Source organism: Macrobrachium rosenbergii, chromosome 50, assembly GCF_040412425.1.
Source record: "Macrobrachium rosenbergii isolate ZJJX-2024 chromosome 50, ASM4041242v1, whole genome shotgun sequence".
In the NCBI taxonomy this organism is placed as follows: Eukaryota; Metazoa; Arthropoda; class Malacostraca; order Decapoda; family Palaemonidae; genus Macrobrachium; species Macrobrachium rosenbergii.
Window position 1 is genome coordinate 8,659,691 of NC_089790.1, and position 14,903 is coordinate 8,674,593.

At 34.4% G+C, this 14,903-nt stretch overlaps 1 protein-coding gene across 2 annotated transcripts in view; it reads left to right on the forward strand.

Moving 5' to 3' along the window:
• LOC136832583 (lachesin-like) overlaps nt 1-14,903 on the forward strand; it is a 578,121-nt gene that overhangs the window by 357,913 nt on the left and 205,305 nt on the right. The window lies entirely within an intron of this gene.

A 14,903-nucleotide genomic window follows, 5' to 3' on the forward strand; every position in this document is an offset into this window, starting at 1 on the left:
AGCTGCAACCCCTTTCGTTCCTTTTACTGTACCTCCTGTCATTTTCTCTTTATTCCACCTTACTTTCCATCCTGTCCTAACAATTGATTCATAGTGCAACTGCGAGGTTATCCTCCTGTTACACCTTTCAAACCTTTTATTGTCAATTTCCGTTTCATTGGTCCCAGTGCTTGGCCTTTGGCCTAAGTTCTGTATTCAGTTCAATTCAATACATATATTAACATGTATGTATTTAATTCGATTTTGGATGTGATTGGAAAACGGCAAGAATGTAAGTTCAGCAGTGATAGAGAACAGAATTAGACCAAGCAGTCACAAATCAGTCAGTCAGTACGGCATGACAATCTTTTGAAAAATAACTATATAAAGAACGATACGACAATAGTGTAAAAACTAATATAACTGTATTTTCTACGTTCAATGCAATGCAGTATTTGGATAAACAAAAGTTGTCTGAAGTACTCCGAAATCGTATTTTCAAATTAGCGGTACTCAAACGCACCTTATGGAAGTATCTCGAAAATAATACTTGTGTTTTGGGAATAAATGGTTTATGCAGTACGATGAAAAAATGCTTGGAAATGAATATATTTTTAAATTATGTAGAATAAAATATTTTGAATCAGTAATATAGAATAAAATCTGAATCTATCTCCGTAATGGCCTTTCCTCTTCCGTAATTATGAACCTACGTTGGATCCAGTGACAACACAGAGTGGTCCTTGACGAATAGTTAACGTTTCCTGTTTCTAGAGCAATGGATGAGCTTTACAGTTGAAAAAAGTGAAAAGCCAGCTTGATTATGTGACATGTGAGAATAACAATAACTTGTATTTATTTGACGTGTGAATGGTGGCTGTAGAGTGGAATTATTTTAACAGGTTTTCAGAAATAGGTGAACGTTGTGTACATCGGTGGCTTGAGAAAGGGCCCTTTAGACTTTTAGATGAAACTTTGAAACCTTGGAAACCAGAAAACATTTCAGAATCATTTGAGCATTTTCACATGTGTGGGGTATGTGTGAGTGCTTGAAGTTGATCGCAACTCGAACTGTCATGACTGTTTTCTATCGTATCCTTGAAAAAAAAAAAAAAAAAAAGCGCTTACCGTAATCAGTAGAATTTGGGGTTGTTGGATGGTGGTGTAGATTAACCCTGGTCTTAACAAATGTTTAAGCCATAGTTGAGATTTTATATTCTCCCCAACATTGTACCATAAAAACGGATGTCTTGCTCAATCAGTATATTCCTATATCAGTGCATTCCTGTACATCGTATAATCAAGGCCACCGAACATAGATCTATCTTTCGGTGGTCTCGGTATAATGCTGTGTGAGCCGCGGCCCATGAAATTTTAACCACGGCCCGGTGGTGTCTTGTCCTATATCGTTGCCAGATGCACGATTATGGCTAACTTTAACCCTAAATAAAATAAAGACTACCGAGGCTAGAGGGCTGCAATTTGGTATGCTTGATGACTAGAAGGTGGGTGATCAACATACCAATTTGCAGCCCTCTAGCCTCAGTAGTTGATGATCAACATACCAATTTGCAGCCATTAGCTTCAGCAGTTTTTAAGATCTGAGGACGTAGAGAGAAAGTTTTCAGAAAATTTGCGGACAGAATAAAGTGCGGACGGACAGTCAAAGCCTGCACAATAGTTTTCTTTTAAAGAAAACTAAAAATATGGAGTTGATGTCTCTTGCAAACTGGGAAGTAAGAAAATAGACGAGCTGTTTCTTAGATCTTTTGAGGTTGAAGTCCTCAGTGGACATCCTCCTTGCCGATACGTATAGTCATATGAGTCAGGTCTTGGAACCAGAAGAGAATAGTTATTGGGAGATTATTGAAAATGTTCTCGTGAATATATAAATGTATAAGTATATGAATAACAAAGTTTTGCGAAATGTTTGAGTAAACTAATCATTATGGAAAGAGTGACATGCAAACATTTTTCTCATTCGTGTTTTTTTCTTATCCCTTGTATTATGTAAATTCATTATTTAGAATAGAAACACCAATTTTTTCAACTACTTGACTTAAAGTAGAGATTACTTTTTCTATTGAAGTCGTTATCTCCAACGAAATTCGTTGTATTTCAGTGCATTGAAGCAGGACCTTTTTTGCCTCTGATGTTTGCTCTTGCCCTCTCTCGTCTCCCTACCTCGAGGAGGTCTGGAGGGATGTGGGTAAAAGATTTTGGGGGGAAGTTATATTTCTTGTTGGTGGAGCATCACAATGGCAACTTCGTTCTTGAATCATTTTTAAGTCACTTCCTTTTAGCTAAGGTTTTTAAAATGGCCTCCGAATAATTTTTAAGTCACTTCTTGTTAGAATAATTAAGGTCTTTTAAAATGGCCTCCTTAGGGTGTGCCATATAGGCGAATTAAATTCTGCTTTATTATAACCAACCCGTCTTCGAGAAGTAATATATCCTTGTAACTTTCTGATGTCAGTGCATACATGGAAAGTAAGTGATTGACAGGACAGCACAGAAGTTTATTTTTAGGAGCCTCTTATAAATTTTTAATAGCTTTGACTTGGCAGCTTGTTTAAAATTGCAGGTATATTTTTGTTTGTGTGTATCACGAATATTGAATTTCACTTTCGTCAAAATCTCAAATGCAACGACATCTTGCATTGTTAATAATTCCCCTTGTCTTCTGGCGTGCACATGCAGGAAACTTGGCAGTTCTGTAGATGCTTGATATAAAATACTTTTGCTTTCTGCCCAAAACTTAAGAAATTTTTATGGCAAATTCTTATTCAGTAACATTTGCCCATACTTATAATTATGTTGTAGGAGGTTATTAGATCAAAGAGGCAATGTGGCAGTGTAAGAACCACATTTTCTGCCATTAATTTTAATCGAAATATATCTTCTTCAGGTTTAGTATTTTGAGTGTAGGTGTTTACGCCAACAATGCTGAAAATATGGGGGTTAAGTTAAGGGAAATAATTTGGTGTAAAGAACGAATCCCCCCCAAAAATTCTAGTGTGTCTGCTGACCTCAGCAATGAATCTTTAACACTGCAGTTAGTAAACTCTTGTGGCTTGCAGCCCGGTTGGAAAAAGAGTATTGCATATTGCTGAGAATCGTTAGATCAACACCTGAAGTGACGCGTATGTGCACACACATGAAATTTATATATAAAGCCAAATCAAAAGTCCTTCAAATATATATATATATATACAAAAATGGGAAAATATACGTTAAATATATATATATATATATATATATATATATATATATATATATAATCTATATAAATAAAACATAATAAAGTATTCATAATTTTCTTTCAAAATATTTTCTTTGAAATTCACAGAATGTCCCTGCAGAAATTCCTTAGCTTCTGTCAGTTTTTTTTTTTTTTTTTTTTTTTTTTTTTTTTGTGAAAGAATTCACAGTATTTCTTTTATTTCCTGGAACAACACTACTGACTATGTCAATTATTTATATGTGACCTGGTTATGTTGTTTCCTTGTTTTTAATTTTGCTGTTTTTAATTTAGCTGTTTCCACGGCATTTAATTTATACAGTCTGCTCTATTCTTATTATCTTTTTTTTCTTCAGCCTGTATCTTGTAAGTCAGGTTTCCCAAGGACATACAAAGATTTCTGTTTTCTTAGGTTTATTTCCTCTGGCGTTTCAAACGCGCTCTGGCGTTTATTTTCAAAGAGTGAATGAAATGGCATGCAGGTTACAAGGGTATATATAACAAGCAGGGGTGGGGCGGTGGGTGTTCAGTTGCCAGGTCGGTTATTCAGCTGCATTATTATTATTATTATTATTATTATTATTATTATTATTATTATTATTATTATTATTATTCATAAAAATTTCATAGTAGCATGAGTCACTAAAATGGGGAAGAAAACCACAATGGTGTAAGTGTAGATATATATTAAAAATATATATTTATTAAATATATATATATATATATATATATATATATATATATATATATATATATATATATATATATATATATATATATATATACATATACATACATACATAAAAAACAAGAGGTCAGATTGGGAAGGGAATCGAGTAGGTTCTCTTTTAATGTATCTACACATACGCCATTGTCGATTTTCCCCATTATTATTATTATTATTATTATTATTATTATTATTATTATTATTATTATTATTATTATTATTATTATTATTATTATTATTATTTAATTTACTTGTTTTCCCATCAGTTACGTATTATGGTGTTCAATCTTGATGATGTAAACTATCTTAAGGTCAAGTTCATAACTTGACAGGTTTATGCATAATCTAATTCCGAGCATTTGACGAAATGAAGAATTAGGAAGAGCTGCCTGGTGTTCTTCTGTTCTTTGTGAGGAGGAGATGGTTATTAGATCAATCTGATTTGATCACTTCGTGTATCAAATTAAGGAGTGATTATTCATTTGTAAAAATGGAAAGCAACCCGTCGTAATAAAATATCTAGAGAGAGAGAGAGAGAGAGAGAGAGAGAGAGAGAGAGAGAGAGAGAGAGAGAGAGAGAGAGAGAGAGAGAGAGAATGATGGTAATGTAGGTGGGTTGAATTCAGTTTCCACTTAACAATGGAACTGCAAATGCGCAATGATGTCAGTTTTAATCCACATTGAGAATTCAGATTATTGTAATATCAGTATATTTGTTTTAATTAAATATAATGTACCTGATGTACTAATGATGTATATATATGGCCCATAATATTCGACTTTTTGTCATTAATGCCTTTTCAGTTTTTTTTTATAAAAATATGGAAATTTATGTAATATTGTGATTTTAATTTTAGATTTTCTTTTATTTCTTTAATTTAATAGGAAGACATTTTAAATACGTGAATTCCAGCCCCACACTCCCATTTTATCTTAGTCTGTAAGAAAAAAATTTTTAGAAGAGAATAAAAAAAAAACATTAACCAAATTATCAAAACACTTTGAAGAGTAAGTCCAACATTACTCTGTTTTTCACTGAGTAAATCTTTGTCCTTCCTTTAGATTTATGTCCCGGCCGAGGAAATTGTATTGTGAAACGGAGGCCGAAGCCAAAAGGACAACTCAATTTCCTGAATTTTCCTGCTTTACGGAACTGATATATGAGCCATAAAGCCAACTGTTACCATTCCATCTTCCGTACAGCCCTGAAACTTCGGGACGAAGTTTCTGAAGTTTATAACAGTTATCTCTCTCGGTCGATGGCGGAAACTTTTCTTTCTCCCCTTTTGTTATTGCATTTGCAAATGAGGAGGACCTCCATCATCGACGTACTTCCTGTTAATAAATTACTCCGTCGTTTGGGTAATCCGTTTGATTGTGCGAGCACGGGGTCTTCGTTTGTTTTTGGGGGCGGAGGAAGGGGGAGAGGATGGGAGGGGGTGGAGACATGTTTCGTGAACATGTTCTTTACAACTTTGAAATTTGCAGACTTTAGTACTACAGTTATTTGGTTAATTAAAGCAGTTTACCAATACTTTAACTGAGTAATTGAATGCTTGTCATGGGTTTTGTTTTAGATGTATGCAACTGTCAGAGGTAACATTAATATTGGATTTTAATGAACTGTGAAACCCTTTTTTTATTAAGGTTTATGTGCTCTTTAAATTGGTAGTAAATATAGAATATGCATTACTAAGTATATGCAGTTGTTTTATTAGAATCTACCTATACATGAATTTCTGTAAGGTTTATAGGCATCCTGTGTTTTACTTGATATATATTTTTTATAAGTCTGTGTGCATGTCTATAGAACAGATATCTTCCAAATTTTATCGATTTTTACTCAAAATGAATCGTTATTACTGCAAATAATGATGCAGACAGATTTGACGGTCAGCTGATGTTGCATTTCATTTTAAAAATAAATTTAATTAATGCACAATCCTATGGAATTATTTAAAATATTTTCTCTATTTATGGGTATATCTGCATAAGTACAGCTACAAGGATCAGCAATTTGAGGACGTAGCCGAAAAGAACGGTGGTTGGAGTGAAAGTAAAAGTAAAAAAAGGAAAAAGAAAAAAAGTCTGAGAAGGGCTGTGTAAAACTCCCGGCTGAAATGCCGTCACAGCGGAGACAGTTTAACGAGACTTCAAAAACAAACTTGCGAGTTCATCGCAGAAATTGTCAATGCCTTTTAGCGTTTCCCTGTTGATTTATAACGTTTCTTACACATTCTTTACCGTCATAAATTGGATTGCTATTTACATGGCCTTCATTCATAGGGGAGGGCGATGGAATGCCATCCTCCTGAGAGGAGGGAGAGAGAGATATATATATACATCACTGGCAATCATTATTGAGAATCGAACTGATAGGTGCAGAATGAAGGATCTGGCAATTTTTCTTTCGTTCTTCCTCCTTCCTTCTTTTATCTTTTTTCCCCCTCCCTTTTTTCCATTCTCTCTCTCTCTCTCTCTCTCTCTCTCTCTCTCTCTCTCTCTCTCTCAATTTGTCATCGTTCGGGACGGAGCGCGAAAGGAATGTGTAGCTTGGGTGGCCATAAAGATGGTTTACGATGCAAGTTATCGCTGGCGTACGCGATGATACAAAACGGGCCACTGGCTCCCCCCTCCAACCGGGTTCCATTATACGCCTAAGTTGGTCTGCCACAGCCCCGTGACGTACTATATTATACCCTTGTCGTAAATATCGAGATTAATAGAAACGGCACAATTCTCTCCACTAGATCACGCTCTTCCCTGCCGTGGGGCCGACCAATGGCCGGCGGCGTCCACTCACCCTCGGGCGGATTGCGAGCGCCTCTGAGACAAAAGCTTAAGCAGAGGGATCCTGCGCCCCCCTTTTCAGGATTTAAGAGGATGGGAGTAATGTGGCTCTGTTGTAATACAAAGGAACATTAGTGACGATGATTGGATCTATAAAGGATGTAGGAGATAGCAGGTCTATTGCACAGCTGACAGGTTTACGGCTCCGGTGAGGCAGGTTACTGGATCATGATTTGAGATTCTTGAGGAGGAGAAAATTAATAGGTGGCGCGGCTGACTGGCCTCCGCCTTCATCCCGGCCTCCGTGCTTTTGCTTGAATCTTGCTCGAGAGCGGTTGTGCATGAATGCAGTTTTAATAAATAGGTTACTACTTGCCAGGAAGGTTAAAAGTGTGAAGCTTGAAATAAAAACAGTTTTTTATGTTTTTTTTTTATTTTTTTGCTATGCTATACTGAATTTCTTTTTTTTTTTTTTTTTTTGAAATTTTTTTTTTTACTTTACTATGTTATACTGAATTTCTTTTTTTTTTTACTTTTTACTGAATTTCTTTTTTTTACTATACTATGCTATACTGAATTTCTTGTTTTTTTTACGTTACTATGCTATACTGACTTTCTTGTTTTTTTTTTACTGTGCGCTGCTATATACTATACTATGCTATACTGATTTTTTTTTTTTTTTTTTTACTATACTATGTGATACTGAATTTCTTTTTTTTTTTACTATACTATGCTATACTGAATTTTTTTTTTACTGTGGACTGCTATACTGAATTTCTTTTTTTTTTTTTTACTATACTATGCTATACTGAAGTTTTACTATACTATGCTATACTGAATTTTTTTACTATACTATGCTATACTGAATTTCTTGGGCTTTTTTACTATACTGTGCTATACTGAAATTTTTTTACTGTACTTTGCTGTATTGAATTTCTTTTTTTTTTTTTTTTACTATACTGTACTATACTGAATTTCTTGATTCGGATTACAAAGAAATGTACTCATTACAGCCACTGTAATCACCCAAGGTAGGCTTTTCTCAATGCGAGGCACTTTGAAATCACCAACGGTCATGTCTTACTATTTAATAAAAAAAATTAATTTTAAAACTGAATATCCTTCTCTCACAGAACTAATGTTCGTGAAAAGGGAAATATTTAAATTTTTTATCCTTGTTGGTTACGAAAGACATTGTCTGCACATTTTTCTTAGTTCTTTTCAAGTGGGAGGGTCGCAGGCATGAATTGTGTTCTCTCAGTAAATAGTTATTGTGTAAAAATTTTTTCCCTTTCTGAATAGAAAGAGTAGGATTCGTTTAATAGTCACCGGCATCCGGTTGTTCCTTGAATTTATTGCAGTGAGTAGATAATCAGTAACTTCCACCGATGTCTTGTAATGTCTTTGGGAATGCTTGGGATGTTTATCGTAGTCTTCTTTTTATCCTTTTGTTGTACGCAGCAAAAATTTGGTATTTTTACTGGGTGGAATTGAGAAGGAGTGTTTTGTATCGAATTTGAATTTTTATTTGTAATGGCAGTAAATAACTTAATAGTTTAATTTTACGAATATTCGGTACTGAACTTATTTATATTTCAAACTAAAGATTATTTCCTCTTGAATGAATTTTTAATCTTTGACGTAAGCGTGAAATGTCATAACTCCCAGAGAGAGAGGAGAGAGAGAGAGAGAGAGAGAGAGAGAGAGAGAGAGAGAGAGAGAGAGAGAGAGAGAGAGAGTCTAGTCTTATTCCATTGCTTCCAAGGACACTTCACATATACAACTTCATTGTTTGGACGCGCAGATGACGTGGCGTTTCATTTACGTGCGAATCAGTTATGTCGGTTTTTGCACCTCCGCTTATTATTTTGTCAAGCTTGAGGTGATACGAGACCGAGAAAAAGTAATTTATGCGCGTTTACTCTTCACCTTTGCACTTCATTTTCTGCGGATTACAACTGGATGTACTCAGTTACCCGTTTTATGAAATAAGACAGATTTCTTGCATGCAACGTTGCATGAGCAGCGGCTAATTAACCGGGTGAAATTATTATCGTCCGGTCGCATTTACGAGACTTCAGTATAACTTTTCTTATTTTCGTTCCATTTTCGTCAAGAAAATTTGTGTCTGTTTCTTATTGCTGGAGCGAGGATAGTATCACTACGGTTATAATAGACACACAATCATTGATGTGTATTAAAATGAATGGAGGGATGTGATGAATATGTAATATTTGTACCGAAAGCTATGATGTTGATGAAATCATCTGTGCAGACTATCGTGATATCTATTCCACTCCTATTACTTCCTTTTTTTTTTTGTAGGTATAACTTATGTAAATTATATTACTGTGAACTTTTTATTTAGCTCTTTGAATTATTTTAATCAGTTTATTAATGTGTTACTTATGAAAAAGAATGGCAACGCTACGTGAAGGTTAGCCCCAATGAATTATGCCGAGCTGTTACTTCTTGATATACGCGATGTAAGCCTGCTTAATTTATGCATTATAACCCTTTAGCTTATGAATAAAGCCTTTTGTTGTGATCAGTTGCCGCGTTTCTCAACAAGCATGTACGTTGCCCTAGGTCAAACCACTTACATAGATTTTAATTTCAGACTTTTGCAATCAATGTGAGTCTGTTTTTGGGAGATTATGGCAGAGAGAGAGAGAGCGAGAGAGAATTTTAATTCTCTTTGACTGACATTCAGTATAAAAAAAATACCTTTCTTTACTAGAAACACATTTTTTAACATTCAACCCCAATGTCAGAGCGGTACCACTTACACACACACACGCGCGCGCGCGCGCGCGGACAGGTATTGGACAGGTTCTTTTTCCCCTGCATAACCCCTAAATTGACACGAACAACATTAATTGTCGTTGCAGGGTGGATGCATATTAATGTAAAAGTAATTACTAATCCTTCACAGTTCAACGGATGATTGATTAGTGTGTTAAAGGGGCTTATTGTTTTAATGACTGGGATTATTCCAAAATATACAAAGCTTTTTTGCAGCCGCTGTTGCAGATGGGACTCGCTCGCGCGTAGCTTGTCCCTTCGTTGCTTGATACTCGGTGGTACGATTTTGTTTACTTGAGTGTGCTTTGTTTTTTGATCGAACCTGGGGTGATTTTGTTGACTTGAGTGTGCTTCGTTTTTTTGATCGAATCTGGGGTGATTTTGTTTACTTGAGTGTGATTTTGTTTTCTTGAGTGTAGTGCTTTTTTTTTTTTCGAATCTGGGGTGATTTTGTTTACTTGAGTGTGCTTTGGTGTTTGATCGAATCTCAGATGATTTTGTGTACTTGATTGTGCTTTGTATTTTGATCGAATCCAAGTTTTCGTTAAAGTACAGTCGCTAAGTTCTTTGCTTCTTGAGAGGGTTTTCAGCATAGTGGCTAGTTTCTAAAAGCGTTGCAATTGTCATGCCGTTATGCAATAGTTGAAGAGTAGAATTTTAGTGTTAAATTTATTCATCCTTCCACAAGCACAAGAACTTGCACATACAAAAACATAGAGCAGGATTGCTTACATGCATACGCAGACTTCCGTTTGTGTAGATATAACTTTTAGCATTAATATCCTGATTATAAGTTTGTGTGTGTTTTTTTTTTTTTTTACACTTCGTTTTATAGTGTGTGGATGTCAAAACCGGTTAGGTCATTTGAATAATTTGGAATATCCAGCCTTCCTCTGCGGTTCCTGAATCATCTAACCAGTCTCAGTGACAGTTGCCATTAAAAGAATTTCTTCGAGTGTACCAGCTTAATTTAAACGACTTTTTCCGTTGTTCCTTATCATAAGACACGAATTTACCGTTGTGTCTTTTCCAGGAATTAAGATTCACCCCTAACCTTGAAGCAGTTTAAATGATCCCGGACGATAATGTTATATTTTCGTGAGTTCGCTATTTTTACGCTTATTTTTCAGTTCTTTCCATCTTGTAGTAGTTTTTATATGTACCAAAGAAATATTTTATGTATTTCTGTAGGTAGCGGAGTTATTGATAAGAATAATTATATATCGCTGGTTAATCCTCTAATTGACAGTGTTTACTGATGCTCCAAGTATATTGACAATCGGGGTGCTGATAAGAAAGTGCTGTTTTCTTTTCCTCCTTAAGCGAACCACTCTGATTACGTAGTTGATAACACAAACCATTAACGGAAATATATGATAAAGTTCCTTAGAAAGCAAAACTTCATAAAAAAAATAGAAGAGAAAATAAAGTCTTAACAGTCACAGGTGAATTACTGTTAAGTGAAGGAATACGACTCTTCGTTGCAAGTTTTTCAGCAAATCATAGATGATTATCGTTGAAACTGTAGGTATTTAACGCGTTAAAAAATGCAGCTTGTATTTCTTTGCCTCAGAACGCCTTCATTAAATATGAATGCAGGGGTTGGTGTCTTGACAAGTATTCCATTGCTTACTACTACAAAGGGAATGGTAGTAGGACAGAAACCATCAAAAAAAAAAAAAAAAACCACTTCAGAATATAAAGAAAATTGTGTAAATGATAATATGTCAGGCATATCTGGGATATGAAATGGCTGTTAATAAATGTTACGACACAAACGAAGAAACTGAGGATTTAACTTTTTTAAGTAAATGTCTTGAAGCCTAGGAAAGATAGTTATTGAGATCTGAAATATCCGCAGGTCCTTTCATGAGCAGAATCTAACATTGCTTGTTAAATATGAGGACAGGTTAAATGGAGGCTTTCGACAGCCTCACGAAATTGAAGGGAATTAGGCAAAGGGGTAGAAGTTATACCACCAACTATAACAGATAAACAGTTTTTTAATTATTACCCATAAATAATTTGTAATGGAATAGGAGATTCTTAAGATTATCTTTGTATTAACAATGTTAAAAAATTAGACATGAGATTAGGACGAATCTGATATATATATATATATATATATATATATATATATATATATAATATATATACATATATATATACATATATATAATAACATATGTATACATATATATATATATATATATATATAATATATGTATATATATATATATATATATATATATATATATATATATATATATATATATATATATATATATATATATATAAGCGAAAGCACTCGATCTATTTACAATTAACCCAAGCTGTACGTATGAGAGCAAATAGAAGTTCTCTCAGTTTTACATCCTTCGTAACCCTTCACGCTTTCCAATCTAGAAAATAGAGGCCCGTGATTTCACTCGGGTTTTATATTTAGGGAATGGCCCATAGTGCAAGTCAGTATAACCTCTCAACAACCTGAACCCTGTCATGATTTTAAATACTGTATCCTGCTCTGTAGAGGAGCGTGGTCAGTACTAAGGTTACCCTAATGAAAGGGGTCAATCAGCTGATTCCAAGAAATGTGGCTGAGTGGGAGTTGGGATGTCACGATATAGTCGCATTGGATGGCTTTTATTTATTTATTTTTTCGTCATCTGGAACGTAGATTGGATGCATACTGCCTTTGTATAAGAAATATCCTGTTGCTGTAGTGAAATTATTTTTAAATTTATAGTTCAAGAATGCATGGCAAGGAATGTTGTCATTGTGCAATTGTCTCCCTGTGCCGTGCGGCATATAAAAATATAAGCATATATAAAATATATATATATATATATATGTATATATATATATATATATATAATATATATATATATATATATATATATATATATATATATATATATATATATATATATATATATATATATATTATAAAGGATACAGGTAGGACAGCTAATCAGTCAGACATATCAATGCTTAATTTATCCTCATGTATAAATGTTTTAAAAAAGATTTCTGTGTAGTTTATATTTTTATAATTCACAATATTTATTCTTTTATTGCAGCCTTGAAAACGAGACTGTCTTGAAGCGTCGGCACAAATGTATATATATATATATATTATATATATATATATATATATATATATATATATATATATATATATATCACCGAGTGAATTCCCAGATATTTTTATGTTTTTCGAAAAAGATTCGATATAAAAAGCGACCTCACCAATTTGCCGAGAGAATTAGTAATGCCAGTAACTTCTAATGCGCATTGAATGTTCACTCACCCCCATATATCTAAAGTAATGTCTGCCTACCGTGTTCGTGGGCATATAACTTTTTTTTTCTTCCTAGGCAGTAGTAATTCTTATCATAGTTACCGCTAACCAATTAGAAAATGAAGAAGAAAACGACGACCACGCTGCCAAGGCATTGCCCTAATGAATCTACCAGATGCCATTAGATACGTCGCCTTTTTGACGAACAGCCCTTTTTTACCCCCGGCTGACCTGAAATTAAGGGAAAAAAAGGTTAATGCCTCAGCCACAATCAGTGACATCTCTGTTCTCACGGGGGTGTAATTATGCACAGTTTATGTCGCGGGACCCCCTCGTTACGTCACGGGTGGTCACCTCGAGATAAAATTGCGGGGCCTAGAGGAATATCGTGTCAAAAGGCGCCTTCTTCCGGCCTCCTAATTAATTTGGCTATGCTTCATCCTCGCTGGCTAATCTTACTTCTGCCGCGCGCGTACGTTTGTCGGTGTGTTGTGTAAGAATGTGCGGAGGGGGCTAGTTGCAGAGAAGCAGAAAGGCCGTAACATACATTCGCGAATTAGGGCATGCGCTCACGAGTTTAATAGTTTATATATATATATATATATATATATATATATATATATATATATATATATATATTTATATATATATATATATATATATATATTATATATATATATATATAATATATACATATATATATATAATGTATGTATGTATATTTTGTACGAAATGGAAGTTACTATGTTGTGTACTAGATCTTTGCAGTGGACCAAACTACGCCCAATGCTTTTAATTATTATTTTCCGACAACTTGATAACCATTTCAATTTAGTCCACTCTTTAAATGAATTCACAAATTATTCCAGCTGTTAATGGAATGAACTTCTTATAAATCAGTATTTTTATTTTTAATAATGTTCGTCAGTGTTGGTTCTATGTGTGAAAGCCTTTCATTTTATCAATATATCGCGTATAATAATGCAATATCGTCTTGTATTGAAATGTTACGGGGTTCAGATAACACCTTTATCGTTAAGGAACGTTGCATAACACATCTTTGTCATGAACTGTATTTTTCCCGGTGAGAGGAAAGGTTGTTGCAAGGGGTTGCCCAAGCGTTGATTGCAATCCCTTGCAATCTCCGTTCTTTCCGTTCAACTTCAAGGTATTGAAAATTTGACCTTAAAGCTTTAATGAAAGAACTTTGAATCTAGACACTTCCTGAGGGGCAATTCGTTACTAGCTACCGTAAAGATTTAACTGCTTCATATTTGTTTCAATTAGTTTTTGTAACTACCCTAGTTAATTAAAGGCTCGTTTTATATTAACACCTTTAAGAACTGTTGAAAGCTATTATAACGGTTGATCTCGTCCACAGATTAGTAAGTAACAGGTAGAAAAAAAGTTGTTTATTTTTATTTTAGTGATCCTGATTTGCCATGACTGGTGTTGCACAGGTAGTGTTCTTGGACTCTCATTGTTGTCAGTCCCAACAAGTGATGCGATTGTTGACAATTAAAGTAAGATGGTATAGTATGGAGAAGACATATTTCTCGCTATGGATGTTTGCGTTCCCTTAATCCAAAGAGGAACAGGCTGCAGCCTGAACAAGTGATTTAGACTGGACCAGGAATTGGCGTAGGAAGACTTCATCCGATGCTTCATTGCTGTGATGTAATGTGGATTGGTAACATTGCATGTAATAATTGTGAATATCTATTTTTACGTAGAGATTTTTTCGTAAAGTCTGAATATAATTTTGTATGAATTGTGTGAGTAACCATTGTGTAATGGAAATGAACATTTTATTTTAATTTTGTAGTCTCATCTACTACTGCCGTAAAACATGATAATGTCCCCAAGGCTTCCTGTATCCCAAGGGATGATACATTAATGACAAATACTTCAGCTATTTCGTTTTGTTGTTCTCTTCCATGAATCCTGCGTCCTCGTGGGATTCGTATCTTCCACAAACAATTGTTCATACTGTTATTTCCATGTTTCCTTAATAACTGTAATTATGATATCGACTCCATCTGAGTTTGAAGGTTTGTGCT